Genomic DNA, 13752 nt, shown 5'->3' with positions numbered 1-13752 from the left:
TTCCTAGTTCTTTATGGTGTTTGGCCAGGGCGTTAAACATCGAGCCTATCCTAGTGTGGTATGTGTGTTCCCTGATGCGTTCCTTCAATGACCTGTTGGTTTTACCAACGTAGAATGCTGGGCACACATCACAAACTGCCATATAAACTATATTCATACTATTACAGTTCGTATTTGTATGAAAATTATATGTCCTTTTAGAGATAGGGTGAGTAAATATTGTTGTGTCATCAATGTATATACACTGATTGCACTTGCCACAAGATGTTGTGTTAGTGGTATGTATAATCTGCCTATATGTACTAAAGCGATTCCTGGGTTTACATAGCAACCTTCTCAGATTAGGTTGATTCTTATATACTACATTTAACTTTGATCCCACTATATCCTTGATTTCCTTATCCAATAACAAGATGTCCCAGTGTCTTTCCATAATCTGTCTTACATTCATCGAATCTTTTGTATATAACATAGAAGCTCTATTTTCATTGGTTGTTAATGGTATATCACTCATCCCCATATCTAGGAGAGGTTCGGAAAAATATGGTTTAGCCTTGTTTTCCCTAATGGCATTAACATTTAAGGTAGTACGTTCAAAGGTTGTTGTATCATAGCCCCTCTCCTCGAATTTATTTTTTAATTCCACCAATTCTTTTGCGTAACCTTCCTCTGTTGGGTTCAATCTGGAGGCCCTTATTACCTGGCCCTTCATAACATTCTTAAAAACGTATTTTGGATGCATGCTATCCTTATGTAAAATGGTGTTTCTATGGCACAGCTTCCTGTGTACCGAAGTATTTAATAGCCCATTATCCAACCTGTCGATGTTTACATCTAAGTAAGAAATCCGGTCGTATGAATAAGTTGTTAAAAATTAATATAGAAGTCGTTAGGGAGAAGGTCACCCAGATATTTTATACGCTTGATGAATTATTAGCATCTAATAACATCACTAAGGAGGTATATAACTATTTTAGAGTATGTAATCCCCTTATTCCTGTAATACAAGGCCTTCCCAAGGTTCATAAATCACATACAGAACCCCCCATGAGACCGATTGTATCGGGACAAGGGTGGGTGACTGAACCACTATCGATCTTTATTGAATACCATTTGAGACCAATAGTGAATAATAACTGTTTCATCCTCCAAGATAGTAAACAGTTTTTGTTGGATTTATATTCATATACCAAAATTTTGGATGACAACGCATCTTATCTATTGGTAACATTAGATGTAGTGAGTCTTTTCACTGTCATCCCCAATGACATAGGGATACAATATGTTCAAGATTATTTGAAGAACCATTCTGACTTCACCATAGTGAAAATAGAATGTATTGCATTATTATTAGAAATTGTCCTCTCCAACAACATTTTTATGTTTGGTGAGGAATTTTTTCTGCAAAAGGATGGCGTAGCAATGGGCACGTCATGTGCCAACAGCTACGCCAACCTTGTCATGGCCCAGTGGGAGGAGGTTTTTCTTTTTAAGTCTCAACTTTTTCAGGAACATGTAGGTAATTATCGCAGATTTGTGGATGACCTCTTTTTTATTTGGAGAGGTGACATAGACACACTACTAAGGTTCATAAACAACATGAATAACTCCACAAATTTCTTGAGATTCACTACAACTTATTCATACAACCGGATTTCTTATTTAGATGTAAACATTGACAGGTTGGATAATGGGCTATTAAATACTTCAGTACACAGGAAGCTGTGCCATAGAAACACCATTTTACATAAGGATAGCATGCATCCAAAATACGTTTTTAAGAATGTTATGAAGGGCCAGGTAATAAGGGCCTCCAGATTGAACCCAACAGAGGAAGGTTACGCAAAAGAATTGGTGGAATTAAAAAATAAATTCGAGGAGAGGGGCTATGATACAACAACCTTTGAACGTACTACCTTAAATGTTAATGCCATTAGGGAAAACAAGGCTAAACCATATTTTTCCGAACCTCTCCTAGATATGGGGATGAGTGATATACCATTAACAACTAATGAAAATAGAGCTTCTATGTTATATACAAAAGATTCGATAAATGTAAGACAGATTATGGAAAGACACTGGGACATCTTGTTATTGGATAAGGAAATTAAGGATATAGTGGGATCAAAGTTAAATGTAGTATATAAGAATCAACCTAATCTGAGAAGGTTGCTATGTAAACCCAGGAATCGCTTTAGTACATATAGGCAGATTATACATACCACTAACACAACATCTTGTGGCAAGTGCAATCAGTGTATATACATTGATGACACAACAATATTTACTCACCCTATCTCTAAAAGGACATATAATTTTCATACAAATACGAACTGTAATAGTATGAATATAGTTTATATGGCAGTTTGTGATGTGTGCCCAGCGTTCTACATTGGTAAAACCAACAGGTCATTGTAGGAACGCATCAGGGAACACACATACCACACTAGGATAGGCTCGATGTTTAACGCCCTGGCCAAACACCATAAAGAACTAGGAATCAGCCATACTTTTAAGTTTTTTATTATTCAGAAGATAGAATCTGATTTGAGAGGTGGAGATATAATTAATTACACTCTCGAAAATGAAATGAAGTGGATTATCAGACTCAGGGCGGATCAACATCCGGGCTTAAATGACAAGGTTCAAATCAAACCCTTTCTCAAGAAAAGGAAACTGCGGGTACCTAAACATTAGGAATTTGTTACCATTTCTTCTTTGTATATACTTCAGGCACACAGGTAACCCTGACATACATATCTGTTTATACATTCCACTTGGTATGCCTGTTAGTGGACATTAACCCATGCAGTAAATATGACACCTTACTCTTTTACAGTCAGTAGTGACATGTGTTTTTTTAGGTTACCATAGGTTTGCTTTTGTACATAGACATTCATTTAACCCTTGCCACTACTACTCTTCATAGCTGCATTTACTTTCATGCTACGTTGACATATGTGTTTTGACTTATATAATGTTTTTAGAAACATATGATATTCATTATGAATTATCATGTTATGTGACAGATAATTTAATCTGAGTCTTTGTAAGGTGTACCATTTTACATATTGAATCAAGATTCCTTTTATGTGTTAGTGAAACTGTTTACATTACACATGCACGGTATTTTTTATGAATCAAGACATATTTGATATAAGACATATGGAATCAAGATTCCTTTTATGTGTTAGTGAAACTGTTTAGATTACACATGCACGGTATTTTTTCTAATAGGTATATCCTAGTTCTCCTGCTGTTCAGACTCATTAATTCTGGTTCACTTTACCCGTAGTATACAGATGTTCTTACATATATTTTTTTATATACATGGCCAGTTTTAACATGATATGAACATCACATTTGTTTTCTATGTATTACCCTCAGATTTCGTATTAAGATTTTATATTTGATGCATATACAACAGCGTGATTTTTATGCATGTTTTGTTTGTAACGTAGCACCTATGAGATGCTAACATGCTGTTCTAACTATATTTTAATATTATGTATATGAAAGATTTAATAATTTTAATAATTGATGTAGTACATCAGCCTTTAAGCGTTTGAGTACAAAGTTACGCTGCCTATGCAGATACACAAATAAAGCGATACTATTGTGTGTCGCTACGGCAATTTTGTCACTGAAATTTGCTATTGCCATGATTGAAGGCAATAATGTTTTTATGCTTAAGAGTTTATTTTATTTAATTTATAGGATTTAGGATACATTATGTATTGATTTTACGAATGTGCTTACGCTCATGTCTATGTTATGATGTCAAAGTGAGTTCCGGTTGTATTCGGAAATTTTGCACATAAAGGTTTTAACCAATGAGAACAAATAATTTAGTATTTAAACAGGTGTTTGAACTTTGTTTAAGTGTAAAACAGTCTGAAGAAGCCGAATGGCGAAAGCGCTCACTGTTAATAAAAGAAGTTTACTCCACATTGCTGTTCCAGCGTGGTGATTATTATTATCAAGACAGTTAAGACTTTGAAAAGACTTGCGTTTGAAAAGAACTGTGTTTGTGCCATTGGACACCAGCGACCGTTGTTTTCCGTTAGTTTTATTCATTTTTACAGCTGGTGTTACACTCCATATCTTGGAGTGATTTTGTGACATTATTACTAATGTATCTGTTTTGATGCTGGATGCTAGTATTTAAATTACAGTAAAAATAAATTATTAAAAAAAAAACAAGTGCACTTGCCAGTGACAATTCTGTATTTGCTGTGCTATGAGTCATACTATGTCTACCGTTAATGCCTCATCTCCCATTGTATGTCAGTTTTCACTGAATTTATGAGGTCTCCTTGGATATTGTGGATAATTGAAATCTGTCATCCTTTTCACATGACTGTGTATCATCATGGCCCTAGATAGGTTTTAATATCACCTGTCAGGCCAAACTCAACAGGGAGTGACAAGGATACATTCTTCTGTTTCCTCTCTATTGCAATGTGGTTTACTAAAAAGTAAAATTGTTTTAACCTTGTTACATGCTACTGCTAAGAGATGTTAATAAGTTCATAGGTAGGTACTAGGCTATTGACCCTAGGGCCTTTATAAGCCTAGCCAAAAAGGTACCCTGGCTTTTGCCACCCTAGAAAATTATTTTCCTGTGTCTCTGTCGAGCAGAGTCACAGAAGAGATCCCCAGGGTGAATTTCCTATTTCCCATCCAATCATCAAGATTTTTCTTGAAGAGTGCTAATGAGGAGCTTTGTTTGATATAGATAGGTAGTTTGTTTCAGAGTATGGGAAGTCTCTGGGACAGGAATCTATCCCTCCAGCATGTTCTGTTTATTATGGTGACAAGGTTCAGGTCTATAGAGCATGTAGCTCGGTGGGATTGGGGTTTCTTTTAGTGGAGCATCACCAACAGCTCTGGGTTTGACATAGCTTTGTATGTTAGGCAAAGATCACCTCTGAGTAAGTTATATGCGATGGAGTAAAGCTGGAGTTTTCTGAGAAGGGAAACTGTTTGAGGCTGGTAATCCTCTTTGTGAGATATTTTTGCGGCCTTTCCAGTTGTTGTAGATGTCTTGTGAGGTACATACCAAAAGGGGCATTGTACTCTATAATGGGTCTAATGAGTGATGAGTAGAGGGGAACAATGACCTCTTTTTTCCTGGATGAAAAACCTTTTGTGATGAGGTGTGCCACGTAGAAGGATTTCCTGACTACTGTGGCAATGTGATTATCAAAGGAGAGACTACCGTCCACTTGTGTCCCAAGGTCTCTTATCACACTTTTGGTGTTAAGTAGACTACCGCCTGTGTGGTAGCTCATGGGTACAGAGTTTTTACCAAAGGGGATGGCAATGCACTTTTTGGCATTGAGCTTGAGGCCATGGCTTTGGCACCAGGCATCTGTCTCAGTGAGGCCCTTTTGTAGGATATTCACTTCGTTAGGAGTTTCGATTATGGCTCCTAGTTTTCAGTCATCTGTGAACTTCATTAGCCAAAGACCTTCTATGTTAGCCTGTACTTCAGAGAAGAAGATACCAAACAGGAGAGGACCCAGGACTGAACCCTATGGTACTCCACTTGTCATTGGTCTGAAGTCAGATTTGGAGTCTGCTACTTTCACAGTGTGAGTTCTGTCAGTGAGCTAGTTGGCAACCCATCTTGTGACATAGAGATTTATATCTAGTTTAGTGAGTTTATCTATAATTCTAGGGTGGGGGATGGTGTTGAAAGCCTTGACAAGATCTAGATAGACTGTGTGAACCACCTTACCCTCGTCTACGGCTTTGGTGACTGCTTCAAAGAAGTCTATCAGGTTTCGGAGACATGATCTGCCTTTTACAAACCCGAACTAGGTGGGGTCCAGAGTTTGGAGATTACCAATGTCTTTGTTTATAAGTTCTATGATGATACGTTCCATAGCCTTGCAGACCAGGCTTGTCAGGCTAATGGTGTGGTAGTTCCCGGGGTCTATGGTGGCTCCCCCTTTATGGAGTGGGATAACCATCGCTGTGCATCATTCAGTGGGCACAAAGCCTGAAGTGAGGCTATGATTGAACATGGTACTTAAGTGGGGTGCCAGTTAATACTGTAGTTCATGTAGAATGCAGCCTGGGATGTTGTCAGGTCCCATGGATGCTGTGTTCTTGGCTTAGTGTGGTTTTAACTCTGTGCAGCCATGATTACAGGAACTTTGCATTCTTCCAGTATAGAGATGGGCCCATTAGGGGGTGAGAGGGGGGTAAATTTAGCACTGAACCTATCTGCCAAGATGTTGGCAATATCAGTTGGTTCTGTATATTTAGTGCCATTCTGCTGTAACTCAGAGCAGATCTGAGTGTTGCCATTGAGATTCTTGACATAGCTATAGAATGCTTTGTGGTTGTCTTTAGAATCAGTGGCGATTTTGTTTTCGTAACTAGCTTTGGAGGATTTCATGAGAGATCTCAGCTACTTACTGAGGCTCACCAGGGAGTTCCTCCAATCATGGGAGTTTACTCTTTTTTGCAACAGTTTCTTTCTTCTGTTGTAGAGTTTGTTTATGGCAGGAGACCATCAGATTGGCTTCTTTTTTTTGGAGGATAGCATCTTGGTTCTGTTAGGGATGTCATGATAAGGACACCCATTTTTTTATCGGTTATATATAGATGATATTCAGTTTTACCTGTCTTTTTCACCTGAACATGCACATGATTTTTTTTATTGGAAAACTGTCTGGATTCCATCCTCAAATGGATATTAATTAATCGACTATACCTTATTACATGTTCATTTTATATTCATGTTTATGCTACTGTATGGCCCTTTATCCTGACTCACAATTGAATATTAAAGGTGAGAATCAGATGGAATCGGCTTCCTCCATTTCTGATCTGAGTGTTATTCTTAATGAGAGACATGACACGTTGGGACCAGGTGTCAACTGTCATTAGGACATCTAATTTTTCACCTGTAGAGTATTGCCCACATCAAGTGCTATATACCATATTAGGATGCTAGTGATAATAAATGCTGATGTTATCCTGTCTAGGTTATTGCAGTTCTTTGTAATCTGGGCTTTCAGAAGGTGATTTGTCCTTCCTATGATAAGTATGGAGTTCCACTGCCTTTATTTAAGATTCTTACCCTCACATTCCATATCCAACATGATTTGGGTCCTGCTTATCAGATAGAGTTCCTAAGGTCCTATGTCCCCTAAAGACAGCTTTGGTTGTCAAGTGTAGAACCACTGGATATTTCAAGGGTATGGTTAGAGACATCTCATGGGGTTTGGTTTTCATATCTTGGGCTGAAACCAGCTGCCATCTCTGATTTGGGGCATGTGAGACATAGGCTTCCTTTAAGTAATGCCTTAGATTTCACTACTTTTTTATAAGAATAGTTTGTTAGTAAGCTGTATCTAAACAACACAGAGTAATGAAAGGGTTCAAATTGATTTTACCATTATTTTTAATACTTCCTAAACTCTGTATCCTGCCTTTGATAGTGTGCAGTTACTCATTGTCAGTACTGTTATTTTATCTTTTTTTAATACTCATTTTTTTTTACTTTCATTCATTCTCAATTTTGCAGTCTTAGCCCAGGAGAATACAATATAAAAAAGATAAAGAAGTTGATAGTTTCATCTCAATGTATGCATAGTTTTGAACAGTGGAAAATATTTTACAAATAAGCAAGAACATATGCATAAACATTCTGTGTTTAAGCAAAATTTGAAATACACAGACTAGTTATGATGCTGAGTGCCATCATATGCCAAGGTACCTGGAGAAAGAACAGAAATACTTACAACTAAATACTAACATTAATGGCTTGCAAGAGTTTCTTGCAAGACATAGACAGCCACACAGAGATGGGTGGTAAAGCTGACTGTATCCCTTTGGATTATCAGTTGGAAGAGTATTATTGCTAATGGAGAACCCAAAAACATGCGTATTCAATATAGTTCCAGCAATAACAGGAAGTAGTCATAACAGGAGGGAACAGAACTCTGCACAGTGTCACATAACAATGACTATCAGCCTTCATTATCTATCAAAGCTACTAACATGTATATAATACAGAAATTATTAGATCTGAGACACACTATAGCAAGAACCTACATAGATTCTATATGGATAAACTGCTTATCATATGACTTCTAAATTGAAAAACCCTGGTCACAAGATGGTACATTCCATGAAAATAACATTAAAACAAACTCATCCACACAATCATCATTATACATACACAAAAAAAATTTTATTTTCAGGACATCGCCCCAGTCCATTGTCATGTGGAAGGTGCATCACCATGCTCTCTACTACCTCTGCTACATATTTTATATCTTAGACCACACAAACATGGACTGAGGAAAACAGTGTACAACATGTATTCTCTCTGTATTTAGTGCTTGCACAATCTGTAATCAGGTACATAAATAAGTACATAAATAAAAGTCAATACAATCAGCTACACACTGAGCATCACCATTGATTAGGAGGGGCTCTATCACTGAAGATTCATTATCTCCTAGAGTGGGATCCTGATAAATCCTGTTCTATACTGTAGACATAAATAAAACACCTAACCACTGAATCTGCCAAATATCTTTGTGGAAGTAAGCTCTGCTGCATCTGTGAAGCAGTTAATAAAATATTCTTTACAGTACTTCCTTACTGTGTTGTGTTTTCATTTGTTTTCCTACATGTTACAGTCACATTGCAGTGCTTGTTTAATGCCCTTCAGATAATACTTTTTTTGTGTTAAATATACAACTGTCATTTATAACTGTCATTTCTTTTGTAATAAAATATGTGTTATCTTTAGCAAAACTCATTTTCTTCTTTTTCGCAAATGAAATGCCCCCACTGAAAACTTACTGTAGACGTAATGAATTAATCAAAATGCACAGTCGTCATTTTAAACGTTTATGTTTAACTTCCCAGTTCTGAACATATTCTCATTTTATTTGGTTTATCTCATTATTCTTAGACTTTTGCAATAATGGATTTTTTAATTAGTGTGTGCAATTTCATGTACAGTACAGTACTTTAAATTCTATTAGATGATAAAATATGCTTCAGCTATTTAAATTATGACGGAAATTATTCTTAACATACCTGATTGATTCCAGATAATTACAGACACATTAAATAACTGTTGAGTTCAGACATATTAAACAGTGGTACTTACCTTACATTTTCTAAATAAAGTAGATTATTCTCCAAAAAACAGTAAATTTGAGAAGTCTATGAATTCAGGCAACATGAGAGACAACCCTGTTCAGCTGCATAAGAAAATATCAAGCAAATCAACATTTCTCTCTCTCTCGTTTTTTTTTTTTATTTACTTTTTTCACTCCAGGAATCACTGGATTCTGACTTTAATCAGGTTCTTTTAGGATCCCATGCATTTATTCTCATAAGGTACTCCACTGAACACTGTGCAATTCAGTGTGGGCTGGCTTCTGGTACACATTCATGGCAGCATGCTACAGTAAGGATCTATGTTGAAGGGAGTCCTTCAGATAAACATAGTAGCAAGTTTAGTAAGGCACTGATATATTCCCTTTAATAAATGCCCAGCCCATGGATAGCAAACTAGTATGGAGACCATATTGTGCTATAATGCATGCTCTATTATATTTAAAACAATCCTGCACCATCCACAGTCCTATGTATTACAAACAATATGGCATCACGCATGGTCTCACATAATTAAAACAATCTTGTATTATGAATGCTCTCATATACTTAAATCAATCCGGCATCATGAGTTCTACCATAAACATATATTAATGCCACATCATGTGTGCTCCCATATACTTTAATCAATCCCTCATCATGCATGTTGAGATATACTTAATACAATCCCAAATTATGCATTCTCCCATTTACTTAAAAGAATTTCCCATCATGCATACTCTCATATACTTAAAACAAGCTTGCATCATTCATGCTCTGATATACTTTAACCAATCCCTCATTATGTGTACTCATATGTACTTAAAACAATTCCACATCATATACCTAAATACATAAATCAGTCCTGCATCATGCATGCTGAGATATACTTAAAACAATCCCACATCAAGCATTCTCCCATTCACTTCATGCAGGCTCCCATATACTAAAAACAATCCTGCATCACGCGTGCTCATATATACTTAAAACAACACTACATTATTTATACATGCTCTGATATTCCTACATCATGTATGTGTCTATATATTTAAAACAATTGCACATCATGCATGTTCCCATATACATAAAACAATCCTACATCACACATGCTCTGATGTACCTAAAATAAACTCTCATCATTCATGCTCCCATATACTTACAACAATCCTGCATCATGTGTGCTCCCATAATCTTAATACAATCCTACATTATGCATGCTCTGATATACTTAAAATAAACCATTATCATGAATGCTTCAATATACTTAAACAATCCTGCATCACTGCATACTCCCTTATACTTAAAACATTCCTGCAAACTGCATGCTTCCATATACTTCAAGCCAGCATGATGCATGCTCATATATACTTAAAACTGTCTTGTACAATGCATGTTCGGGTCTATATACTCGAAGTTTCAAAACTTTGAACCTCATATGATCGGTATCATATGAGCAAAGTTTGAAACATTGAATATATAATAAAAATTTAAAAAAAAAACGAAAAACTTACCGAAATGCTCTGAGCAGGGGGCCAAGCCGCCCTGCACCCCCCACACCCCCTCTACTTAATTATACCAACTCTGAGATCACACTTCAGTGCAGAAAAGGGAAATTTTCCCATTCTGCACCATACGGAGCCATTTGTTTTAACCTTCGAACTTGTAAAGGTTCGATCATATGGTGTCAACCATGTGACATTCAAACTTTTACAAGTTCGAGGTTATAATAGGAAACCGCATGTTCCCATATACTTAAAACAATTGGACGACACACATAGTCTCATATAATTTAAACACTCCTGCATCATGTGTGTTCCCATATAATTAAAACTGTCCTACATCATGCATGCTCCCATATAAATAAAACAATCCTGTGGTGTTACCATATAATGTACCATTTTAGGCTACTTCAGGACAGTGTGCGGTGTCAGGTGCCTGATGGCACATGTTTATCCCCTCCTCCCCACACTGGATGCTTTTAGTGGGAGAAACTTCCTTATAACTTTGAATTTCACAGAATATTTGCAAAACTAAGAACACAATGTCTATTCTTAAACTCAGGTGTATTGCACCATTGGTGAACTCCCCTCCATTGTACAACAAGGTCTCCAGGAATTCTTTAGCGTAAATGACACTGGCAAGAAATATATTTCTAACTTCTCTGAATGCACAGCTATGAAACATGGAAATCTGTTAATCTGGAATTCATAACTTTGTGACAGGAAAAGTGTCATGCTGCACATTTCACAGCAAATGTAGGTAGATATAAGGAACATAGAGAGGAATTTGTGTTATTTAACAAATCTCTTAATTTCAAAGGGTTCAACTACAGTTTTAATAAAAGGTTCTATGGCATTTAAAGCTAGTAGCCAATGACATCTGTTATTGCCATATGTGAAGGCTTTATTTTCTAAATGTGTACTGCAGAATGAGGAGTCATTTTATATATGAAGTTTCTGTAATTGTAGTTTGCAAAACTTTATATGCTTTTGCAAAGACAACTTGAGCATTAAAATGCACATCTCATTGTGGTAGTAATTGATAAGAAAGGAGGATACATGAAATGAATATGCAGTGTCTCCTACAAGATAAATATACCAACCGGAAGTGCAGGCCCCCCCCCAAGGAAATCAAGAGGTAGGTGATGTTAGGCAACTGAGTGGTTATATCACTATAACCTGCATTTTTCCACAATGATAGGCCTTAAAGGCGTGTAGTTTTTCATATGGATCCAGATGATAAGGCAGTGCTAAACCTGAGAAACTTCTTTTATTACGTAGGTTTTCAGATCATATAATAATGTATGTTACCAGTGTGAAAATATTGCCTGCATCTACAAGCATGATAAATTAAATATATTTAGAATTGCGAGGAATTATATGCATTCTGAGACTTAACATGTACATATGCTGTGACTAGCTCTCCCTGGAAAGATGGGTTACATCACAACTGGTTTAGTGTGAGAAATTAGTTACAAGGCAGTGATTGCTCTGAGCTAATAAAGTGTGTTTGTGTGGTGGGGCATATCCATGCTTTAGACTACAAAATATGATGTTCACCACTTATTATTGTCTGGACATGCTGTGAAATAACAGCTGCTACAAAAATTCAACAGTGGAAAGTATAATGCTACAAAAATACATTGTCCTAACTGAGGTTTATAAATTATACTTTCCACATTATGGCTTCATAGCAACATTTTCTTGAAGTATCAGAAATATTTGTCTACAGCAGGGAGTAGGTTTAATAGCAAATGCAAAATCTGCTTGTTTTGTGCATATAAACTGTTTTTCATCTTAACAGTAATATACAATGATCATCATGAAGAAGTGACTAATAGTATAGTAAAAATGAAGAAGTGACTTACCCTAAGTAGCGTGACATGCTCATTCTGACATGTACTTGCACCAGACAAGAAGGGTTAGTGACACCTGTGCTAACCACTGATGGTAGTAGTATACAGATCTTTCAACTGAGACATAGTTGAAACAAAGAATGTTTCTTCCTCCCCTGCACCTGAATGATATTTGCATGCTGTGTTATGGAACCATTCAGACAAAGAGCTATCTGAGCAGTGTGGGGGGTGAGGAGGTTGCACATTATGAGTGAAAAACATGAGGTACCAGTAGAGACCCAGTCATCACAAGGTGTGTGCTCCAGGGGCTCTAAACATCAGCAGTAACACTAATTAACTGTAGATTATCACAGAATAAGCATGTAAGCCTTCTGATACAATAGAGTTTTGGCAGACAATGCTGTGACACCATTCAAGACTACCTAAATGTCACTGATGACAGGCAGAGTATGGCAAACATCCTGAATAAGTAATGTGCAATGTTGTAATATCTCAGTGACTTAGGGTGTGCCGCTGATGATAGCTGGTACACTTGGTCACTAGCTGCACTGGTATCTTACAGAAATATGCTGTGCTCTAGTAATGTTTTCACTTACAGCCCTTCAATGGATGAATGTGCAGAGTATTAGTCTGATAACTCTGCTACTTCTTAATGTAACCGTGTAGTACTCTAGTAGTATTGACACCTGTGACAGTGATACTGAGGAGTAACAACTAGTGATTATACTGTCCCCTGATGGTAATATGAAGTGTTCCACTAAATCCATTCCTATAGTCATACAGGAGGTGGGACAGAAAATGTATTGTTCAACAGCTTTTCTGTTCCCTGATGGTAATGTCTAGTAATCTGTCAATACACTGAATCTACAGCAGTGCTCTGAGTGGATAGAGCAGCTCTTCGGTGGCTGTATTACAAGCTGATAGTACCATAGCTTTCTGGAGCTACAGTGACATGCAGAAATGCCTTTTGTATGCATGATGATAACCTGATAGTTGTGTATTACTCCCCAATATTAGCACTGTCTACTTGTGTAACCTTTGCACGCATGGTAATACAGATGAAGGGCAGAGAAATCTCCCAGAATTTTGATGTATGTATTTATTTATATTTGTTTACCGGGATAGCACACTGATCCATATTGACCAATTTCAGGCTCATCCCAGGTGAAATACAAAACATTTAACAAAAAACAAACAAACAAAAAAAAACAGACATATATATGCAATAATGGAGTAGTTCAGAATAGTTACATAGACAAACT

This window comes from Protopterus annectens, chromosome 7.part0 (assembly GCF_019279795.1).
Source record: "Protopterus annectens isolate FY-2018-M chromosome 7.part0, PAN1.0, whole genome shotgun sequence".
NCBI classification, from domain to species: domain Eukaryota; kingdom Metazoa; phylum Chordata; order Ceratodontiformes; family Protopteridae; genus Protopterus; species Protopterus annectens.
This window is presented reverse-complemented; position numbering follows the sequence as displayed.